Source organism: Cervus elaphus, chromosome X, assembly GCF_910594005.1.
Source record: "Cervus elaphus chromosome X, mCerEla1.1, whole genome shotgun sequence".
In the NCBI taxonomy this organism is placed as follows: Eukaryota; Metazoa; Chordata; class Mammalia; order Artiodactyla; family Cervidae; genus Cervus; species Cervus elaphus.
Genome location: NC_057848.1, coordinates 178220498 through 178244178, shown reverse-complemented (window position 1 = coordinate 178244178; position 23681 = coordinate 178220498). Strand labels below are relative to the sequence as shown.

The following is a 23681-nucleotide window of genomic DNA, read 5'->3' as shown; positions in this document are numbered from 1 at the left end:
GAAGTTTTGCAAGGAAGGGCAGGTAGTCTGAGCATCAGACGATGATTCTTAACGGAAGGAAGATCAGATAGCTCAAGTTAGGGAATTTTGTGCTTTTCTGTTTACAGGAAGATGCAAGGGTCTGGGCTCGCTGAAATCATTCCTGTGATCTGTACCACAGCTCCCGAGGAGCCTCCAGCTGGCTCAGTGGTAAAGAGCCCGCCTGCCAGTCTAGGAGATGCAAGAGACAACGGGCTCGGTCCCTGGGTCCGGAAGATCCGCCGGAGGAGGAGACGGCGACCCACTCCTGTATTCTTGCCTGGAGAATCCCATGGACAGAGGAGCCTGGCGGGCTACAGTCCGTGGAGTCACAAAAGAGTCAGACACGATTGAGCGCACAGCTATGTGGGACCAGTATCCTGTGTCTCTGAATCCTGAGTTTCCTCAGGGCTCTCCGTGGGGAGCGGCCAGAGTCTGACGGCTGGTGGACAGCAGGTGTTCCTTCTTGGCTGAGTTTACTCAGGGCTCACCAGCGCACCATCCATGGTGGTTGCAAGAGCTGATGACTCAGGGCAGTTCAGTCGCTCAGTCGTGTCCGACGCTTTGCGACCCCGTGGACTGCAGCACGCCAGGCTTCCGTGTCCATCACCAACTCCCAGACTTCGCTCAAACTCATGTCCATCAAGTCGGTGACGCCATCCAAGCATCTCATCCTCTGTCGTCCCGTTCTCCTCCCGCCCTCAATCTTTCCCAGCATCAGGGTCTTTTCCAATGAGTTAGTTCTTCCCATCAGGTGGCCAAAGTATTGGAATTTTAGCATCAGTCCTTCCAAAGAATATTCAGGATTGATTTCCTTTAGGATGGACTAGTTGGATCTCCTTGCGGTCCAAGGGACTCTCAAGAGTCTTCTCCAACACCACAGTTCAAAAGCATTAATTCTGATGACTGTGACACCCTTTCTTTAGTGATAAAGCAGGAAACATTCCATTTCACACCATGGATCTCCTGGTTCTGAGTTTAAGCACATGTGACATTTGGAAGGGCACAGAATCTGTTCCTTATCTCTCTCAGAGGTCACCGTGAGCTATAGGAGGATGGTGGATAGAAGTGATGAATTTGGGCTTCATCACTGTCTGTATTTGTGTGTGTTTGTGAGATAGCATTCATTTTAGATGAGATTAACCAGCGTGCACATGGAGATATCCAATGTCATCTTAACGCCCTGGAGACAAACCCGTTGGCAATAACCAACCTCATAATATTTATAGATGGCATGCATTGCTGTGGATGTGTTTACTGCCTGAAATTTCAGATATGATCTCTAGGCACTGAAGTTAAGTTCTCATTTATCTGTCAGGACATTTATCCGGGTAAACATTTTTTTTTTCCCCTCTTGGAAATATGTTTGAAGGTGTGGAGTAACTCAGGATTTATGTTAACATAAACCTGTCACATTGTCCTTTCAAAAGTCTCTGTTCTCAACATAAAAACAAATGCCGTTGAGATGTGCTGTGAGCTTCACCAACGAGGGACATTCTGAGGACCTCTTTCTTGTTATCTGGAACAGCATTTGGGGAGTGGAAAAGTATGCAGGAAAAACACAGGTGAGAAGGAGACTGCTTTTCGAAAACTTTTTGTCTTGTACTGGGGTACAGCTGACTAACAGTTTTGTGGTACGTTCGGGGGTCAGCAAAGGGGACTCAAACATACACATGTATCTGTTCTCCCCCAAACTCCCCTTCCATCCCGGCTGCCATGTGACATTGAGCAGAGTTCCCTGTGCTGTCCAGCAGGTCCTTGCTGGTTCTCCATGTTAAATACATCAGCATGTTCATGTCCATCCCAGACTCCCTGACTATCCCTTCCCCCATCCTTCCCCCTGGTGACCATAAGGTTATTACAGAGTATTGAGCAGACTTCCCTGTGCTGTCCAGCAGGTCCTTGCTGGTTCTCCATGGTAAATACAGCAGTGTGTCCATGTCCATCCCAGACTCCCTAACTATCCCTTCCCCCATCCTTCCCCCTGGGAACCATAAGGTTATTACAGAGTATTGAGCAGAGTTCCCTGTGCTGTCCAGCGGGTCCTTGCTGGTTCTCCATGGTAAATACAGCAGTGTGTCCATGTCCATCCCAGACTCCCTGACTATCCCTTCTCCCCATCCTTCCCCCTGGTGACCATAAGGTTATCACAGAGTATTGAGCAGAGTTCCCTGGGCCGTCCAGCAGGTCCTTGCTGGTTCTCCGTGTTAAACACAGCAGTGTGTCCATGTCCATCCCAGACTCCCTGACTATCCCTTCCCCCATCCTTCCCCCTGGTGACCATAAGGTTATTACAGAGTGTTGAGCAGAGTTCACTGTGCTGTCCAGCAGGTCCTTGCTGGTTCTCCATGTTAAATACAGCCGTGTGTCCATGTCCATCCCAGACTCCCTGACTATCCCTTCCCCCGTCCTTCCCCCTGGTGACCATAAGGTTATTACAGAGTATTGAGCAGAGTTCCCTGTGCTGTCCAGCAGGTCCTTGCTGGTTCTCCATGTTAAATACAGCAGTGTGTCCATGTCCATCCCAGACTCCCTGACTATCCCTTCCCCCATCCTTCCCCCAGCAACCATAAGTTCTGTTTTCTAAGTAACTTACTTTGCATCATGTCTTCTTAGATTCCATATATAAGGGATGCCATACAATATTTCTCCAAAAGACACGACACTGTTTTCAAGGATACACAGAGACAGGTACACGTACATATGTTCACGAACACATACATGGATAAAGTCATGCAGTGACATGCGCATGCCCACAGTGACACGGCAGTACATGTACAGACGTGCATTCACTCAGAAACATGCAGAAACACATGCACGCATATAGATGCACACAGATGCATGCACACACACGCTTACACACAAACCTAAACACATGCATGCATGCACACATGCACACAAACACACGTGCATGCACACACACACACACACACACACACATAAACACACTCTGAAACACACACATACAGTCAGACACACAAATAGGGTCAGAACCAAATGGGGGATGTGGCAGAAGGGGCCCGTGGCTGGGACCGCCTGCGACAAAGAACCAGGAGGCTAGCATGCTGCACCCTGCAATGCAGGGGACCCGGGTTCGATCCCTGGGTCGGGAAGATCCCCTGGAGGAGGGATGGCAACCCACTCCAGTGTTCTTGCCTGGAGAATCCCATGGACAGAGGAGCCTGGTGGGCTACAGTCCACAGGGGTCGCAAAGAGTCAGACACGACTGAGTGACCAACACTTCAGTTTTCACCGACTTGGCCGGGAGGCCGTGCAGAGACTCTGCGTGTCCCTGACTACGATGTTTGGGGGGGGTTCTGGCCCCGCCCCCAGGAGCAAGGGAAAGCTCCCAGGGACGTGTGCAGGCTGTGATTCTTCATTCCTCAGCGTTTCTTTTGCCCACAGGACCAGAGAATGTGTGTCTCACTGGTTTCCTTTACGTGGGTGCTGGGGTGGGTGACGTTCTGTAATGAATTCCACCTGCCTGGACCCGGTCAGGCTTCGACCCGCTGCCCTCCCGGGTGTTAGCGCTGTGCTGTGGTTCACGGCGGGAGGTGACGCCGTAATAAAATGCTCCCAGAATGGACATTTGAAAGATTAACGGTGCAGGAGGACAGCGTCACACAGAGACAGAAAGGGCTCAGGGACACGTGGGCGGCTGCCGTTCTGTGGTGGAGTTTTAGTTCTGGGCGAACGGAACCCTACGTATGACGGACCTCCTGGGGCTTTGCATGAGCTTCGTGTTTTCACGTCTCAAATTTTAAAGAGCATGGTTTCCAAAATACATGCATTCATGGCCCCAACGTAACTACCACATCAGCATGAGACAGATCTAGAAAATACCTATCATTAGATATATCTATCTATCGTTCTAAGTACCTACCTATCAATCTACCTACCTACCAATAATATCTACCTACCTACCTACCTACCTACCTACCTACTGATCACATCTATCTACCTACCTACTTACCTACCTATCACATCTATCTATCCTTCTAGTTACCTACCTACCTATCAATCTATCTACCTACCAATAATATCTACCTACCTACTGATCACATCTATCTACCTACCTACTGATCACATCTATCTACTTACCTACTTACCTACCTATCTCATCTATCTATCCTTCTATTTACCTACCTACCTCCCTACCTACCGATCACATCTATCTACCTACCTACCTACCTGTCATAACTATCTATGTACCTATCACATCTATCTATCCTTCTATTGACCTACCTACCTATCACATCTATCTATCTATGTATCTATCTTTCTACCTAACCTAACCTATGACATCTATCTGTGTATGTACATGGAACAACAGACTGGATCCAAATCGGGAAAAGAGTACGTCAAGGCTGTATATTGTCACCCTGCTTATTTAACTTATATCAGAGTATATCATGCGAAATGCCAGGCTGGAGGAAGCACAAGCTGGGATCAAGATTGCCGGGAGAAATATCAATAACCTCAGATATGCAGATGACACCACCCTTCCAGCAGAAAGCAAAGAGGAGCTAAAGAGCCTCCCTGATGAAAGTGGAAAGAGGAGAGTGAAAAAGTTGACTTAAAGCTCAACATTCAGAAAACGAAGATCATGGCATCTGGTCCCATCACTTCATGGGAAATAGATGGAGAAACAGTGGAAACAGTGTCAGACTTTATTTTTTTTGGGCTCCAAAATCACTGCAGATGGTGACTGCAGCCATGAAATTCAAAGATGTTTGCTCCTTGGAAGAAAAGGCTATGATCAACCTATATAGCATATTAAAAAGAAGAGATGTTACTTGGCAGACAAAGGTCCATCTAGTCAAAGCTATGGTTTTTTCCAGTAGTCGTGTATGGATGTGAGAGTTGGACCATAAAGAAAGCTGAGCGTCAAAGAACTGATGCTTTTGAACTGTGGTGTTGGAGAAGACTCTTGAGAGTCCCTTGGACTGCAAGGAGATCCAACCAATCCATCCTGAAGGAAATCAGTCCTGAATGGTCATTGGAAGGACTGATGCTGAAGCTGAAACTCCAACACTTTGGCCAGTGAATACTCCAATACTTTTAGTCACAGAGAGAGAAAGGGCTGAAGTCACTGAAGAACTGACTCACTGGAAAAGATCCTGAGGCTGGGAAAGATTGAAGGCAGGAGGAGAAGGGGGCGACAGAGGATGAGATGGTTGGATGGCATCACCGACTCGATGGACATGAGTTTGAGCAAGCTCCGTGAGATGGTGATGGACAAGGAGGCCTGACGTGCTGCGGTCCATGGGGTCACAAAGAGTCAGACACGACTGAGTGACTGGACTGAACTGAGGTATGTACCTATCTTTCTATCTACCTACCTATCACATCTATGTATCTATCCTTCTACCTACCTAAATATGACATCTATCTATGTATGTATCATTCTATCTACCAACCTACCTATCGTATCTTTCTATCTATCCTCCTGCCTATCACATCTATGTATCTATCTACCTACTTATGACATCTATCCATCTATGTATCTTTCTATCTACCTACCTATGACATCTATCTATCTATGTATCTGTCTATCTGCTTACCTACATATCATGTCTGCGTATCTATCTACCTATGGATGGATGGATAGATTATATGGAGAGAGATAGAAGGTAGGTAAATATATCAGGGTAGGTAGATATATAATTAGATGATGGATTGATAATAAATAAATTATGTATAGATATCTATCATCTAAGTATCTACCTGGCTACCTTGATCTATTTACTATCTTCTCTCTCTCTCCATATAATCTATCCATTCATCCATCCATTAATCTGTTTTTCATCCATTTTTCATCCAGTCTATCTGTCCATTCATCCGTAGCTATGTATCTATCCATCTTTCACCTCTATTTCTCCACCCATTCATATACCCATCTATTCTTCTACCTATTCATCCATTCATCCATCAATACCTATCTATCTAGTAATATCATCAATCTAATTATCATCTCCATTATCTTTCTGTTTCTCTATTTAGCTATTCTAACATGTATGTATAAATTATAACTGTCTCTATTTTATCATCTACCTACATCTATCATCTACATACTTATTTGTCCATCACCTGTCTCTATCAGCTTTTCATTATTTATCACCTATTAAGCATTATCATCTATCTGGGCTTCCCTGCTAGGTCACCTGGTAAAGAATCTGCCTGCAATGCAGGAGACCCTGGTTTAATCCCTGGGTCGGGAAGATCTGCTGGAGAAGGGACAGGCTACCCACTCCAGTATTCTTGGGCTTTCCTGGTGGTTCAGCCGGTAAAGAATCCGCCTGCAAGGCGGGAGACCTGGGTTTGATCGCTGGGTTGGGAAGATTCCCCTGGAGAAAGGGAAAGGCTACCCACTCCAGTGTTCTGGCCTGGAGAATCCCATGGACGGAGGAGGCTGGTGGGCTACAGCCCGTGGGGTCGCGAAAGAGTCAGACATGACTTAGCAACTATGCAACAAATGCCTCAAGCTGACTGCAGTGCAACGTATCTGAGGAGTACATGCCTCCCTGAATCTCCAGCTGCTTTTTCTATTACATTTGTCTGTGACACACACCTGTGGCACCATTCAGGACCAAGGAGTCAGGAAAAGAAGGACCTTCCCTGTGTGTGCAGGAAACGACCGCTTCCCGTGCAGGAGGGGACAAGGAAGGCTGTGACTTACATCTTCAAGCTACCACCATCTTTGGAACAAACAACTATATTTAAACCCAATGCATGCAGGGGGAAAAAAAAAAATACATGTTAAAATATACATCTAAGAGTTATGGAGAAACAATGTCTGATTGTCACGACTTCTGGTTCACACCCACCTAATGTAATTTCTCTGACAATCACAGGAAGGAAACTCAGCTTTAGAATTTCCCTGGGAGCACAGGAGTGACTTTGGAATAAAACTGCTTTAAAGTCCCTTGACAGGAGTGAGTTAAGAACCATGCTTTTAACTCTCGAGGAAAATAACTTTTGACTCGGGATACACAAAAGTACCTAGTTAGACGTTTACGAACCAGCATGACTGTTCTCCTAACAGAAAGACTTCCAAGAAAACCCCTCTTTTCTGATGTGCATTTTCTTTCCCTACTGGAAACTCTTCTTGGAAGTTCCTCGTCGGACACTTTAGAATCTCTGAGTTGACACTGAGCTAGTAGGGTTTGTCTGGGGACCCTTGGACTTCCCATAAAGAGGGGTCTCCAGGCTTTCATGAGTAAAGCGTCCCTGCCAGACCTTAACTGTGAGTCTACTCCCAATTTTGTCCTTATTACAGCATCACCGACTCGATGGACATGAGTTTGAATAAACTCCAGGAGTTGGTGATGGACAGGGAGGCCTGGAGTGCTGCAGTCCATGGGGTCGCAAAGAGTCAGACACGACTGAGGATCTGAACTGAACTGAACTGATGTGATTTGGGGCAACTCGAGTAACTTCTGAATGTAAGGTCGTCCCCATGTCTTATTTCCTAATTTCTCCCTCTCCAATTGCATCCAAACAGTGGGGATGCACTTTGCTGCAGCTGAAATTCAAATCTTCCACCTCTAGTGAAGTGATGCGGAGTCCAAGTCGCTCAGTCACGTCTGACTCTTTGCAAGCCCATGGATGATACAGTCCGTGGGGTTCTCCGGGCCAGAATACTGGAGTGGGTAGTGTTTCCCTTCTCCAGTGGATCCCTCCAACCCAGGGATCGAACCCAGGTCTCCCGCATTGCAGACGGATTCTTTACCATCCGAGCCACCAGGGAAACCCAAGAATACTGGAGTGGGTAGCCTTTGCCTTCTCCAGCAGATCTTCCCAACCCAGGGATCGAACCGGGGTCTCCCGCATTGCAGGCGGATTCTTTACCAGCTGAGCCACAAGGGAAGAACACTCCACCTCTAGCGTGTTCCCTTAATCTTCATCAGATTCCCTATTTTTGTTTCTTTTCCCTGATGGCGTTGATAACAAGCAAAGAACTGACTACTCAAAAATCGTAATGTGGGCTTCCCCGCTGGCTCAGTAGATAGATAGCAAGATAACGGGTTTGAGCCCTGGTCCAGGAAGATCCCACCTACCTCGGAGCAACTGAGTCGGTGCACCACCAACTACCCAGCCTCTGCTCTGGGGCCTGGGAGTGGCAACTCCTGGAGCCCATGTGACCTACAGTCCAAGCTCCACAGTAAGAGAGACCACCGCAATGAGAAGCCTGCAAGGCCCAACCAGAGAAATCCCCCCACACACAGGAGTGAAGACCGAGCACAGACAAAATAAATAAAAGAGTTAAAATATTTTAAAAAATCATACTGGGTAAGGTCTGTATGGGCAGAACCAAGGGGCCGTCTGGTCTACCATCTGACTTGTAACGTTCCCTGCAGGACTCTGTGTGGAAGAAATGAATCACTGCCTCACCTTCGGGCTGTCTCCCTTCCCGAAGCAGAAAGCATCCTACGTGCGATACGGTTCGAGCATCCACGGGATCTTCCCGTTTCCTGCAGAAGTGTTGTGTGTGTTCGGTCCTGCCTGACTCTTTGCAACCCCACGGACTGCAGCCTGCCAGGCTCCTCTGTCCATGGGGTCTCCCAGGCAAGAACACTGGAGTGGGGCACTCGCTGACCCAGGGATTGAGGCTGTGTCTCTTGACTCTCTCTGAATTGGCAGGTGGGTTCTTTACCACTAATGCCGTCTGGGAAGCCCTTCAAGATCCCATTTCCATCTTTACTCAACTTCTGCCCACAAGCGGCACGTTGACCTGTATGCATGAGGTGATCAAACGGTTATTTGTGCAATTGGTGTGCTGAATTCCAAGCCCTGTCTCATCTGATGAATGAATCCATTTCACATTCACCCAAGGAGCTGACATCATAATCAGTAAGAGCTCTCAGTTTCATTTTTTTCCCATCTTTTTTTTTTTTTTAGTCCTCCAAATTCAATGGAACCACTCCTAATCTTGGGAAAAATTGAAGGTAGGAAGAGAAGGGGATGTCAGAGGATGAGATGGTTGGGTGGCATCATTGACTCAACTCACATGAGCTTGAGCAAACTCCAAGAGATGGTGAAGGGCAGGGAAGCCTGGTGTGCTGCAGTCCATGGGGTTGCAAAGAGTTGGACATGAGTCAGCAACTGAACAATGATGAGAAGGAGAAAGTTAACTTTATTTTCTTTGGACAACATCTCTCTCTTATTTTCTTGGTTGTCAGCGGCCAACATATTCTGTTCTCTGAAATATTCACAGCTCCTTTCCCCTTTGGGAGTGGGGAAGTGCATTCATTGCTATGTTCCCAGGTTCACTGTTTCTCCTGTTTCAGCATCTTTTTTTCGGTTCACAAACACTGCTTAGCAACAGTGACAAGTTCGGTTCAACATTCCAATCTGTTTTAATAATCCTTTCTGACTTTTCTCAAGTAAGCGAGAGATGGTTAAGTGCTTCCAGACCTGGGAATGTGCTCTGCTGCGAATATCCTAGGAGAAATGCTGAATATTCTTGGGTTTTTCCCCGAAATCCAGCTCATGGTCTCTGGTGGAGGCTGAGTATGCTTACTGGAAAAGAAGATTAGATGCATTCGGCCAGAGCAGCTTGCTCCCCGAGCTATTTCATTGTCATCTTTGGCAAAAGATCAAGTGATGTGTGTCAAGGTGACTTCTAACTAGCCACTAGCAAGATCCAATCTCTCTAGTTCTTTTCTGAGGACGCCCCCATTTTCCTGCCTTAAAACTCTGTGAATCAAGTGACACATATATACCCATGGCTGATTCATGTCAATGTATGGCAAAAACCACTGCCATGCTGTAAAGTCATTAGCCTCCAATTCAAATAAATAAACTAAAAAACAAAAAACTTTGTAAATCAATTGAATTTTGGTCTTCTGTTCTGTTTCTTTTCCTCTTTCTGTAACCTTGCCCCTTTTGGGGAAAAGTTCTTTTTTTTTTTCCCCCCGGCTTTCATTATTTGGTCTTAGACATAATAAAAAAAATAAACCACATCCATTTTCTGCCAAGTATACCAAAACAAGATTTTCTTCTTTCACAGTTGTACTCAATTGCCTCAAAGTTACACACATAATGTACAATTAGAAAACCACCGCAGTTGAAAAGAAGATGAAAATGCTCCAGGCTCCTCCTTGTAGCTAAAAACAAAAAAATAACTCTTACGTAAAATATCTGCTGGTAAATTAAGACCAGGTTTCGTATTATTTTGGTTGATTCTAAGTCAGAGGCCGTAAGTCAAATCCTGAAAACTTATATCCCTTCTCCGAAATTTCTGCTGACCTCTAAAATTCCTCATCCTGAGTCTAAAAAGTTGTAAAGTAAGTCTACAGAAAACTGCAATGTATCCATTTTGATTCCCAGCACGGAATACTCGAACAAACTCAATTTGACAGGTCAGAAGTTCCTCATGTATTTTTCTAGTCTCTGAAATTCTATTTCCATATCACTTTTCTTAGAGAAGCAATTCAATGATTTACATTTCCTTGTAAGAAAAATCTACTCCAATTAGCATTTCTTTCTTTCTTTTCGGTGGTGACACATAGCATGTGGGATCTTAGTTCCCTGACCAGGAATTGAACCCATGTTCAATGCAGTGGAAGCCCAGAGTCCTAGCCACTGGACCATGAAGGAAGTCTACATTCATCCTAATTAACAGGACTGTGATCACAGCCATAAAATTAAAAGACGCTTACTGCTTGGAAGAAAAGCTATGACCAACCTAGACAGCATGTTAAAGAGCAGAGACATCATTTTGCTGACAAAGGTCCATCTAGTCAAAGTTTTGTTTTTTTACAGTAGTCATGTACGGATGTGAGAGCTGGACCACAAAGAAGGCTGAGCGCCGAAGAACTGGTGCTTTTGAACTGTGGCGTTGGAGAAGACTCTTGAGAGTCTCTTGGACAGCAAGGCGATCAAACCACTCGGCTCTAAAGGAAATCAATCCTGAATATTCATTGGAAGGGCTGATGCTGAAGCTGAAACTCCAATATTTTGGCCACCTGATGCAAAGAGAGCTGACTCATCAGAAAAGACCCTGATGCTGGGAAAGATTGAGGACAGGAGGAGAAGGGGATGGCAGAGGATGAGAAGGTTGGATGGCATCATTGACTCAATGGACATGAATTCGATCAAAGTCCAGGAGATGGTGAAGGACAGGGAAGCCTGGCATGCTGTAGTCCACGGGGTCGCAAAGAGTCGGACACGATGAGCAACTTAACAACAGCGACAACCAGAAGGACAAGTCAAAACCAATGAGCTTGCGGAATCCCTTACACATTTCCAGTTCTACTGGTCCATTTCACAGATTGTTGTAACTTTTTCTTTTGGCAGGGCAGTGGGTAGGTGGGTGGGTGGGCGTCCAGTAAGGCAATTGTTTTTACAAGAGCAGCGAGACTACAGCATCTCAAATAAAAGTGTCAAATGCAGAAAAGTCAAGGTATTGCCAACTGGATGCAAGATCTGCACCGGTTGTGACCATCCTAAACAGAGGAAGTGATTGGTGGGGGCAGGAAATCCAGAAATTGCTTTTAGGCTACTGCCTGTAGTGGTATTAGGAAACACAGAAACGTTCATTCATTTGTTCCAGACGTGTCCTCAAATGTACCATACAGTTCTGTCTCCACCCCCACAGCTGAGTCAGAACTCCGGAATCTCTCTATCTGTCCATCGAAGGATGCTGACCCCAAATCAATGCGAGATCTCGCTGTGCCAAGGAATTTCTAGGAGGGGCACAGCGCATCCACTTCAGAAGGAGAGAGCAAAACAAGAAGAAGAGGAAAGACGCACCCAGAGAGATCCTGGGAGCTGCCACCATCTGGTTTCGATTCCGGGGCTCTGTATTTATTTTCGGTGTGGAACTTGTCATTTTCCAAGTGGCTGGCGGGTGAAAGATTCTCATTCAGGCGACCCTTCTTGTAACGGGCAACATTGTGGCTGTCGTTCCCAAGACTGCATCCCAGGGTTCCATGAAAATACAATGATAGTAGGACAACCTCTGTCTCCCAGGTCTCTTCAGAGCCTTGCAAAAATCCTTCTGAATGGATCCCACGTGTTCTAGGGGGGCTAAGGTATATCATTTGAAAAGACCCCGATGCTGGGAAAGATTGAAGATGGGAGGAGAAGGGGACCACAGAGGATGAGATGGTTGGATGGCATCACCGACTCAATGGACATGAGTTTGGATAAACTCCGGCCGTTGGTGATGGACAGGGAGGTCTGGCGTTCTGCAGTCCATGGGGTCGCAAAGAGTCGGACACGACTGAGCGACTGAACTGAACTGAAATGAAGGTATATCAGGCTCTGGCAGGAGGGCGAGAGAGCTTGGAAGAATCCCATTTCCCCCTCACCCCGCCCAGAGCCTACTCACTATATCAAGTCCCTTAGATTCCATGCAGTGGTCAAAAAGTCAATTAACTCACAATAAAGATGAGCTTGAAAGTGTTAAGTCGCTCAGTCGTGTGTGAGTCTTTGCAACCCCACGGACTGTAGCCCCCCAGGCTCCTGGGTCCCTGGGATTCTCCCGGCAAGGATACTGGAGTGGGTTGCCACGTCCTCCTCCAGGGGATCTTCCCGACTGAGGGATCAGACCTGGGTATCCTATATCTGCTGCTTTGGCAGACTCTGAGCTACCTGGGAAGCGACATCAACTTAGTAAAACGTCAAGTGACCTTCGAGTTTAACAACAAGAGGGAACCAACACAGGATATTCATGATATTTTAAGACTGCTGCGTGACGGACATCTTCTAATCTGTGCAGGTTTCTATTTCCGCACAACTTCTGTGGCTCAGAATCGGCTGCTTTCTTAACACCTTCGGGGACTTGTTTCAGGAGTAACCCGTCTGAGTGAGTGAGGAGAGCTATAGTTTCTTGAAAATTCCCAGCTTTTCAAACCTCATCTCTGCGCTGATAACTAAATTTTCTGCACGGCCCGTCCCACCACCCAGCCACCTGCCTCATGGAGCGTGGGGTCTGCCCCTGTGTTACCCACCCCAACTTGTCATAAATTCTAAACTCCGATGTTTAAAACATAGACTTCAAAACCTAGGGGAAAACACATGATTCAAGAGCTCGGAATCTACATTTCGTAAACATTTTGCCGGCCTTCCTGGTGTCAGGCAGCTGGGGACCTGAGCCTCAAATCTAAGACAGTAATGAAGACCTGATTTTCCTGCCAATGAAGTGTCATGCTGCGCTAAGTCACTTCAGTCATGTCCAACTCTTTGCGACCCCATGGACTGTAGCCCGCCAGGCTCCTCTGTCCATGAGATGCTCCAGGCAAGAACACTGGAGTGGGTTGACACGCCCTCCTCCAGGGGATCTTCCCAACCCAGTGATCGACCTTCCCCAACCTTCATCTCTAAAGTCTCTTGCGTTGGCAAGCAGGCTCTTTACCGCCTGGGAAGCCCCACCAATGATGGGACCTTAACATTAAAAAAAGAGCAAGAAACCCACAACGTTTCTGGTTCTTCATTTTCTCCTCTGAGTCAGAGCATCTCCAAAGCTTCTTTCAAGTCTAGAGACACATGACGACCATTCTAACACTGAAGAGCAGAACGTGGACGTCTCTGGGGGTTCAGTGGATAAGAATCTGCCGCCAGTGCAAGGGACACAGGTTCGATCCCTGGTCTGGGAAGATCCCAGATGCCACGTGGCAGCTAATTCCGTGTGCCACAAGTACTGAAGTCTGAGCCCCAGAGCCCGTGACCCTCACTGAGAGAAGCCCCTGCAGTGGGAAGTCCAGGAACCACACCCGGAGAGGAGCCCCCGCTTCCTGCTGCTAGAGAAAGCCCAGGGGAACACACAGCATGCCCAAAAAATAATCAGTTAAAGAAAACAACTGTCTTTGGTCACCCGATGTGAAGAACGGGACCCCTTGGAAAAGACCATGATGCTGGGGAAGATTGAAGGCGGGAGGAGAAGGGGACGGCAGAGGGTGAGATGGTTGGATGGCATCACTGACTCGATGGACGTGAGTTTGAGTAAGCTCTGGGAGTTGGTGATGGACAGGGAGGCCTGGCATGCTGCGGTCCATGGGGTCACAAAGAGTCAGACACGACGGAGCGACTGAACTAAAGAAGAAGAAAAAGGGTAGAAAAATGGACACATTTTCTTTATCTTGTTTTTCTCCCCTTCTGCCATTTTTAATCTTTGACATTTAAGTTATTAAGATCATTAAGTTATGATTATTACATTATTTCAATTTATTTTATTTAATTAATTAATTATTTATTTTAATTTAATTTATTTATTATTAAATATATTTATTTTAATTATTAAGTTATTAAAACTTATTAATATTCAAATGGTGTTGCAAAAATTCTGTAAAGCAATTATCCTTCAATTAAAAAAATAAATTTAAAAAGGTGTTATTTAAAAAATAAATTAATAAAAAAATAAATTAAAAAATAGTAGAAGGGGGTCTCTCATATGTTCTTAAGATTTTAATATGTATGAGGGGAACATTTACTAATGCACAAATTATTCAGATTAGCTGACTTTTGCACATTAACAGACCTTGGAATCATTTCATCATTTCCTTTGTATTTCTTCCCCCCAGACTCCTGTAACTCTGTTCTTAATTATAGGTAATTTATAATATGATATTAGTTTCAGGTGTAAACAAAGTGATTCAAAATTTTGTAGTCTTTGCTTCATTGATTGTTATTGTTAAGTACTGACTGTGTTCCCTTTGATGTACATACAGTATATCCTTGCATCTTATCTGTTTTATACATAACTTTGTATCTGTCAATCCCCTGTCCCATCTTGCCCCCCTCCCCTTCCTCTCCCCACTGGGAACCACTAGTAAATTCTGTCTCTCTGTGAGTCCGCTTCTTATTTGTTATATTTAGTTTGTATTGCTTTTTAGAGTCCACATTTAAGTGATATCATATGATATTTGTCTTTCTCTGGCTCACTTCACTCAGTAATGGTAGCCAACCTCAACGTCCATCCACATTGCTGCAAATGGCATTATTTCACTGTTTTTGGGGGCTGGCTAACATCCCATGGTCTATATATACGTACCATATCATCCCTATCCATTCCTCCTCTGATGGATATTTAAGTTGCTTCCACGTCCTGCCGACTGTGAATGGTGCTGCTCTGAATACTGGGGTGTCAACGTGTCTTTTTTGAATGAAGAGTCTTGTCTGGATATATGCCCAAGAGTGGGACCGCATGACAAAAACGTCCATCAAAATTAAAGGATGCCTGCTCCTTGGAAGAAAGGCTATGGCGAACCTAGACAGTGCCATTCGAAAGCAGAGACATCATTTGCCGACAGAGCTCCGCACAAACCTATGGCTACCTTCCTCCAGTGGTCATGTACAGATGTGAGAGTTGGACCACAAAGAAGGCTGAGCACCAAAGAATGGATGCTTTTGAACTGTGTTGGTGGAGAAGACTCTTGAGAGTCCCTTGAGCTGCAAGGAGATCCAGCCAGTCCATCCTAAAGATCAGTCCTGGGTGTTCACTGGAAGGACTGATGCTGAAGCTGAAACGCCAACACTTTGGCCACCTGATGGGAAAAGCTGGCTCATCGGAAAAGACCACGATCTTCGCAGAGACTGAAGGCGGGAGGAGAAGGGGATGACAGAGGATGAGATGGTTGGATGGCACCACTGACTCGATGGACATTAGTCTGAGCAAGCTCCGGGAGTTGGTGATGGACAGGGAAGCCTGGCGTGCTGCAGTCCACGGGGTCACGAAGACTTGGACACAGCCGAGCAGCTGAACAAAACTTACCTTGCCCCAAGTCCCATCTCTGAGTTCTTCTTTGGGGTTGTATTCTTATATCCTGTCCCCTCATGTCCACCCACCAATACAGCGCATGAATCCCTTCCACCCTGCCTCTCCTATTCTGCCATAATGATGTTTCCTTCTGTGAGTTCTCAGCAGCAGCAAAATCCGTTCCCCTCTCTCTCTGAGGGCAGAAATACCCGTGACGTCTCTGCCCAAGAGCTGCGCATTCACGCCGTCCCCATCAGTCACAAGGTCAGTGGATGCAGTCGAGCCTTGCAGCTGCTGTCCTCCTCGGCCTTGGAAACAGAACCCGTCATCTGAGATCCGTGTCTGCCTCTCACGGCTTCCCCTCGTTGGCTGCTGGCTCTGTGACTTTTCATCACACGCCGGTTCTGGGAGGACCATTCCTTCCCCACGTTTGATGGAAGCTCTTCCCTGTATTTCCATTTCTTCCTGACGGCTGAACCCCACGCTCTGAGCCGGGAACATCTGGAATCCCACGCCCTCTCAAGAGAACCTGTTCCACAGTGACTACGTTCTCAATACAGAAAAGGAAGACCAGGCCACCACACCTCGTTTATTACGCGAGCGGAAAGCTGGAAAGCCACAGGCGTGTAAGCCTGAGCTAACTCACTTCGGTCGTGTCCGACTCATCGCCGTTTACGATCAGAATATTCTTGGCTGGGTTCCCAGAGGCTGGTTTTTTCCCTGGGGAGACAGACACTGGGAGACAGAACGTTTCTTTTCTTTTCTTTTTTGTTGGCCGCTCCGCCCGGCATGTGAGATCTGAGTTCCCTGACCAGGGATTGAACCCGTGTCCCCTGGAGTGGACGTGCAGAGTCTTAACCACTGACCCACCAGGAAAGCTCCCCCCCCACCCCACACACCAGAGCGTTTTTTCAGCTTTCAACTCTACTCTGCGGCAGACTCCAGAAGCAGTTTTTCCCACAGAACAAATGATAACAATATATGCCCCATCAAAAAAATTGGGTTTTTTTTTTGATATATCACGAGATATATTTTCATATATTACCAGATATATTTTGATATCTCACAAGAGAGATATTCAAATGCTTTCCAGTGACCGTAAAAGTAAATTTAAAAAATAAACACATTCCGTATTCTTCACGATCTTTAAAGTAAACCTCTGTTAATTTTGCCAGCGAGGATGCATGGTAAACTTACGTACCCTGAAGTATTGTTTTCATTATACTGGAAAGTGGAAAATTATACTTAGAAAGCTGTGTCCTACCTGAAAAGGATGAGACAGCTGCCCACTTATCGAGAGTCTTCTCCGACACCACAGTTCAAAAGCATCAATTCTTCGGCACTCAGCTTTCTTTATAGTCCAGCTCTCACATCCATACATGACCACTGGTAAAACCATAGCCTTGACCAGACAGACCTTTGTTGGCAAAGTAATTTCTCCGCTTTTTAATATGCTGTCTAGGTTGGTCATAGCTTTTCTTCCAAGGAGCAAGTGTCTTTGAATTTCATGGCTGCAGTCACCATCTCCAGTGATTTTGGAGCCCAAGAAAATAAAGTATTTCACTGTTTCCACTGTCTCCCCATCTATTTGCCATGAAGTGATGGGACCGGATGCCATGATCTTAGTTTTCTGAATGTTGAGTTTTAAGCCAAGTTTTTCACTCTCCTGTTTCACTTTCATCAAGAGGCTCTTTAGTTCTTCCTCACTTTCTGCCATAAGGGTGGTGTCATCTGCATACCTGAGGTTATTGATATTTCTCCCGGCAACCTTGATTCCAGCTTGTGCTTCATCCAGCCCGGCATTTCTCATGATGAACTCTGCTATAAATTGTCACCTTATTTAACTTGTGCAGAGTACCAAACTGTAAGAAGTCCCAATAGATACAACCTTGAGGTTAACTACAATAAGAATATGCCTTTTATATTTCATCAGCAGGAACATATACCAAGGATCCATATATAAATACGGGTTTTAGGAGAATGGATCTTCCTCAGAAAAAAACCTAAAAATAATGCCACTGTATGACCCAGTAATTCCGCTCCTGGGCATGTATCTGCAGAAAGTGAAAACACAAATTCAAAAAGACACATACGTTCCCAAGTTCACAGCAGCACTTTTTACAACAGCCGGGACGTGGAGGCAACGTGTGTCCATCCACAGAGGAATTGAAAGAGAAAATGTGGTACATAGATACCACAGTGGAATATTACTCAGCCATGAAAAAGAATTATGCCATTTGCAGCAACACGGATAGACCCAGAGATGATCACACTCCGTGAAGTCAGACAGACATCCTGTGATATTACTTATATGTGGGGGTCTAAAAAGTAAAACAGATAAATATAGTAAGACAGAAACACACTCACAGATCCAGGGAACAAACTAGGGGTGACCAGTGGGGTGAGGGAATGGGGAAGAGGAGAGACAGGGTCAGGGATTAACAGGTAAATCTACCATGTGTAAGGGGGCTTCCCTGATAGCTCGGTTGGTAAAGAATCCGCCTGCAATGCAGGAGACCCCGGTTCGATTCCTAGGTTGGGAAGATCCCCTGGAGAAGGGTTAGCCTACCCACGCCAGTATTCCTGGGCTTCTCTGGTGGTTCAGCTGGATAAAGAATCCGCCTGCAATGTGGGAGACCTATGTATAAGGGCTTCCCCGGTAAAAGGTCTGACTACCACATCAGGAGATGCAAGAGATGCAGGTTCGACCCCTGGGTTGGGAAGGTCCCCTGGAGAAGGAAATGGCAACCCACTCTAGTATTGTTGCCTGGAGAATCCCAGGGACAGAGGAACCTTGCAGGCCACAGTCCATGGGGTCACAAAGAGTCAGACATGACTAAGCCCACAGCATATAACCCCCCCCCACACACACAGTCTACACATAAAATAAATAAGCTACAAGGATAGTTCAACACAGGGAACACGGCCAATATTTTACAGTAACTATATATGGACTATAATCTATAAAAATTTCAAATCACACACACCAGAAACTAATATAACGTAATCAGTGATAAAGCAATAAAATTTTTTTTCTGGTTTTCAAGCGGCAGGAGTTGTGTAAGATTGGCGGATGATACCAAAGCTCTCTTTCGGTATTCCTTCTCAAGCCTACCCTTAGAAGTGCCCGGAGCTGCTCACGAGAATAGCATAAGTTCCTTTCTCAGCCCTCGTGGTCCCTCTCCAGGGAAAACAGAAATAAAGTGGACACAGGGAACAAAAATCAATTGGTTGACCCCGGCGTGTGATACAGTGGGGGCCCAAGAATTCTCTCCAGTGAGTGACCAGTGAATGCACAGACCGCGGTCCGTGAAGGAGCGGGTAACACAGGATTAACCAAACTTTGACAGAGACTCAGAGACGTAATTCCCTATTTCTTATGATCCATCCTCCATTTTTCCTGCTCATTGACAGTACGTTCACACTTTAGACAGACAGAAGACATCACCACTTAGCCTAAAGATTCACTTATCCTAAAGAGGCACAACCTATCCCATCCTCCGACTTAACAAGACAGATAAAGCAGCAATTTTACTGCTTAAAGATTTCCCACGCAAATACACGTGAGTGTTTCGCTTCTGTAACGCTGTCTAGTGGATACACAGAAGTGTTACTTAGTAGGGGAAAAAAATATCAAAGCAGCTGGAAAAAAATCCAGAAACAATGGCTTGTATAAAATCTCACAGAATCTGGCTTTAAACGCTTCCCAGTACCTCATTAATACTGGTAGCAGCCATCCCGAAGCCAGTTCACAAAGAAACCTAAGAAACATGATCTGAACATTGTAAAAACCCTGAAAAGCTTGTTTCCAAAAATGCAATGTGGAACTTAAAATGCTGTCTGTATTTCTAGTAGCAAATTTACTAAGACACCAACCCAAATATTTAGCTTCATATGGTACAGCGTTTGCTATATAAATACCTGTCTGGAGCAGCAAGAGAAAAAAAAAAAAAAAAGGTTATTTTATGGAGAAATGATAAGTAAAGGAATTCACTGTTTGCTGTTTGCATTTGCCATGTATTCTCATGGACCAAAGAGTCTGCCAGCAAACGCAAAAATAGTATTACTGAAAATGAGATCCAGATCGACTTATCTTGGCGGTCAGAGTAAATGTGGGCTTTTCAAACCATAATTTCAAAATTTTCTGAAGCAATCATTCATCTGTACTTTTTTTTACAACGGAAATTATTAAATATGAAATTATTAAATATGAAAAGTGGCAAAGACAAGAAAAAAAAAAGCCCAGCGTTTATCTAAATGGTATAGTCATTCCTTACTTTTCCATAGGTCATATGCTCCTGAAATCATAAATTCACACCCTCGACCAACCTGAGAGATATCTCCAGAATTCAAAGTCAACTAAATTATCAGAGGGACCGAGGAATGTGAACCTAATTTTTTGAATATGGACAGGACATTTTAGTCCCTAAAAGTAGGATCTTTATTATATTTCCAGCACAACACGGGCCCTGATACATAGCAGACATACATGATCTGGGTACTATGCTGACTCCGCACGCCCGTCTAACACAGTATTTAGAACCGCTACAATGTTTTAATAGCAACGAAGAAGAACATGCTCACTATTTGAAAACAGAGCTTGAGGATGGAAACACGGAATTTGGGGAAAGCTTCAAGCCGTGATCCTTTCACCTCCAGGCAAGAGTGCTATGTTATATCTGCACTCCACGCCCAACTCTGGTACGTTGGACGACGTTTACCGATCCTTAAGATTTTTTTTCCCTTTAAAAAAAAACAAAACTCCTTATTGAATGCTGCTTCTGCTTTACGGTTTGGGTTTTTTGGCCCAGAGGCATGTGAGATCTCAGCTCCCCCCAGCCAGAGATGAACCCTGCACCCCACCCCACCCCCGCATTGGAAGGGAAAGTCCCAAGCGCTGAATTGCCGGTGGTAACTGATTCTGATTGATGGCATTTGAGGAGAAGACCTGTCTGTTGAAAAACAAAAATCTGCCAACAGAAAAAAAAAAAAAAAAAAAGCTTAAAAAAATAAAAAGAAAGTTTCCTGAGAGCAAAACCGCAGCCACATTCTCTGAAAGCTTTATGTATTTATTTTTCTTCTGCTGCGCTAAGACAGACACTGTTATTTCCATAGTCTTGCCACTTCCCCCCTCTACGTCTGCCAAAGTGAAAATGAAGGCAGATGGAGGTTTCTGAGTTTATACTTGACGAGGCATGTTGAGCAAGTCCTAGGCTCCTTGTCTCTTTAAAAAATGTGATTTCCTTACCCTTGTACATCATTAACGGGAGTGTTAAGTTGGTACTGCCACTATGGAGAAGAGAATGGAGGTTCTCTAGAAAACTAACCGTGCATCCGGATGTCCACAGAAGCACTATTTACGACCGCCAAGACGTGGAATTGACCCAAGTGTCCGCTGACAGATGAACGGATAAGGAAGATGTGGTACACACACACAGCGGAATAGTACTCAGCCATGAAAAAGAACGAAATCACGCCATCTGCAGCGACGTGGATGGGTCCAGAGACCATCATATTACGAGAGGCAAGTTAAAGACAAGGGTCATAAGATATCACGTACACGCAGAATCTGAAAGGTTATATAAATGAACTTACAAAACAGAAACAGGCTCACACAGATAGAAGACACACGTATGTTTGCCAAAGCGGAAGGGGAGGGAGGGATAAATTTAGAGATTATGATTCGCAGATACACAGTAGCATAGTAAAACAGAAAATAAGGACCCTATATATACTGAACTACATCCAGTATCCTGTAATATTGGAAAGGATACACACACACATATATATGTAATGATGTATAAAGGAAAAGAATCTGAGCAAGTATATATATGTTTGTGTGTATATATATTCAGTTAATATATATTCTTACACATATACTTTACAGATTTTTCCCATTTAAAGTTATTACATATTACATATATAGTATGTGTATATATATACATATATATATATATTCTTATATATCTATTCTTACACATGCACACACACATATATACAGCTACATATATATTCTTATGTACCTATTCTTATACACACACACGTATATATACACACTTTTCCAGATTTTTTTCCATTATAGGTTATTACATATTCCATATATGTGTGTGCATGTATATTTATATATTCAGTTACATATATATTCTTATATATACTGTTACACATATATATACACTTTTCACATTTGCCCAATATAGATTATTACATATTACATATATGTGTATATATATTCAGTTACATATATATTCTTATATATACTGTTATACATATATATACACATTTCACATTTTCCCAAGATAGATTATTACATATGTGTGTATATATATTCAGTTACATATATACACACATATGCATACTTTTCAGATTCTTTTCCATTATAGATTATTACATATACATATGTGTACACACATATATATTCAGTTACATATATGTTCTTATATATATACTTTTTCAGATTCTTTTCCACTATTGGTTATTACATATTACATATACGTGTCTATATATATATATATTCAGTTACATATATTAAGGATATAATTATATATATATATTCTTTTACATATATAAGAATATACATATAGTGTATATATGTTATGTACATAACTGAATAGATGTACACTTTTCAGGTTCTTTTTCATTATAGGTAATTACAAGATACTGGATACAGTTCAATATCTGTTAGGCCCTTCTTGTTTATTTTATAAACAATAGTAGAGCTGATTTACAATGTTTCAAGTGCAGACCTAAGTGCTTCAGTTACATATATATCCTTTTATATATATATTCAGCTACATAAGTGTTCTTTTACATATATTCAGTTACATGATATACTCTTTTACATTCAGCTACATATATTCTTTTATATATATATGTATTCTGCTACACATAAATCCTTATATATACATTCAGTTCAATTCAGTTCAGTCTCTGTCGTGTCTGACTCTCTGTGACCCCATGGACCGCAGCACGCCAGGCCTCCCCGTCCATCACCAACTCCCGGAGCTTACTCAAACTCATGTCCGTCGAGTCGGTGATGCCATCCAACCATCTCATCCTCTGTCGTCCCCTTCTCCTCCCGCCTTCAATCTTTCCCAGCATCAGGGTGTTTTCTAACCAATCAATTCTTCTCATCAGGTGGCCAAAGTATTGGAGTTTCAGCTTCAACGTCAATCCTTCCAATGAATATAAACTGAATATATGTATTCAGTTACATATATATTCTTTGACATATATATATGTAACTTAATCACTTTGCCATACACTGGAAACATTATAAATCAGCTCTACTTCAATAAAAAATAAAAATTAAAGAAAAAACAACCACCAACGTGATCTCTTCCTGTAGAAGGTCGATTAATGTAAACTCTGAGATCCATCCTGGCCACCTCACAAAGAATGCCCCGTTCCAACAGCCCTCCCCTCCATCTAAACTGAAAACATCAAACGGTCTCTTCTGCTCCTGGTCGGGAAAGCATTCTTCAACTGTCCTCCCGTGAAGGATCACCAGAGGAACGCATCTTTTAGTGTTACCCCCCAGAAATAACTTGGCAGCGGAAGACGTGGAAGAGAAAGCTGAATTTGCTGACGATGGCGTGTGGGCTCCAAAGAGCGATGATTTGTCTCTGAGGTCTGGCAGTGCGCTTGAGGAGGTCAACTCTCTTGTTTACATGCTTTAGAGTTTGTGTGATCACACAGTTCATACAACAGCTGCTAGAGGGACACGGGTAGTTCTTTGGGAGCTTTATCATCAGCATGGATGTTGACGTACGAGGCTCCGAGGAAGAGGAAGGGGCTCATTCAGAAAAAGCAACTCCAGCCTTGTTCCACCGACAAAAGCTCTGGACTGTCTGTGACTCACGGGCGCCACTCATACTTCTTGTGACATCGCTTCTCTTGGGCGGCAGCAAGATGAAGTGTGTCTGAAAGGCTGTGAATTGTCTAAGCTTATGTTGCTACTGCT

The 23681-nt window shown here is 44.3% G+C and overlaps 1 long non-coding RNA gene across 1 annotated transcript; it reads right to left on the bottom strand.

The window, feature by feature from the left end:
- Window positions 1-2473: 2473 nt before the first annotated feature.
- LOC122689355 lies at window positions 2474-4460 on the bottom strand. Its single transcript, XR_006339803.1, has 3 exons — window positions 4169-4460; window positions 4025-4065; window positions 2474-3917 (listed from the first exon to the last, which is right to left on the bottom strand). It is a non-coding gene; the product is annotated as an uncharacterized LOC122689355 (long non-coding RNA).
- Window positions 4461-23681: the final 19221 nt, after the last annotated feature.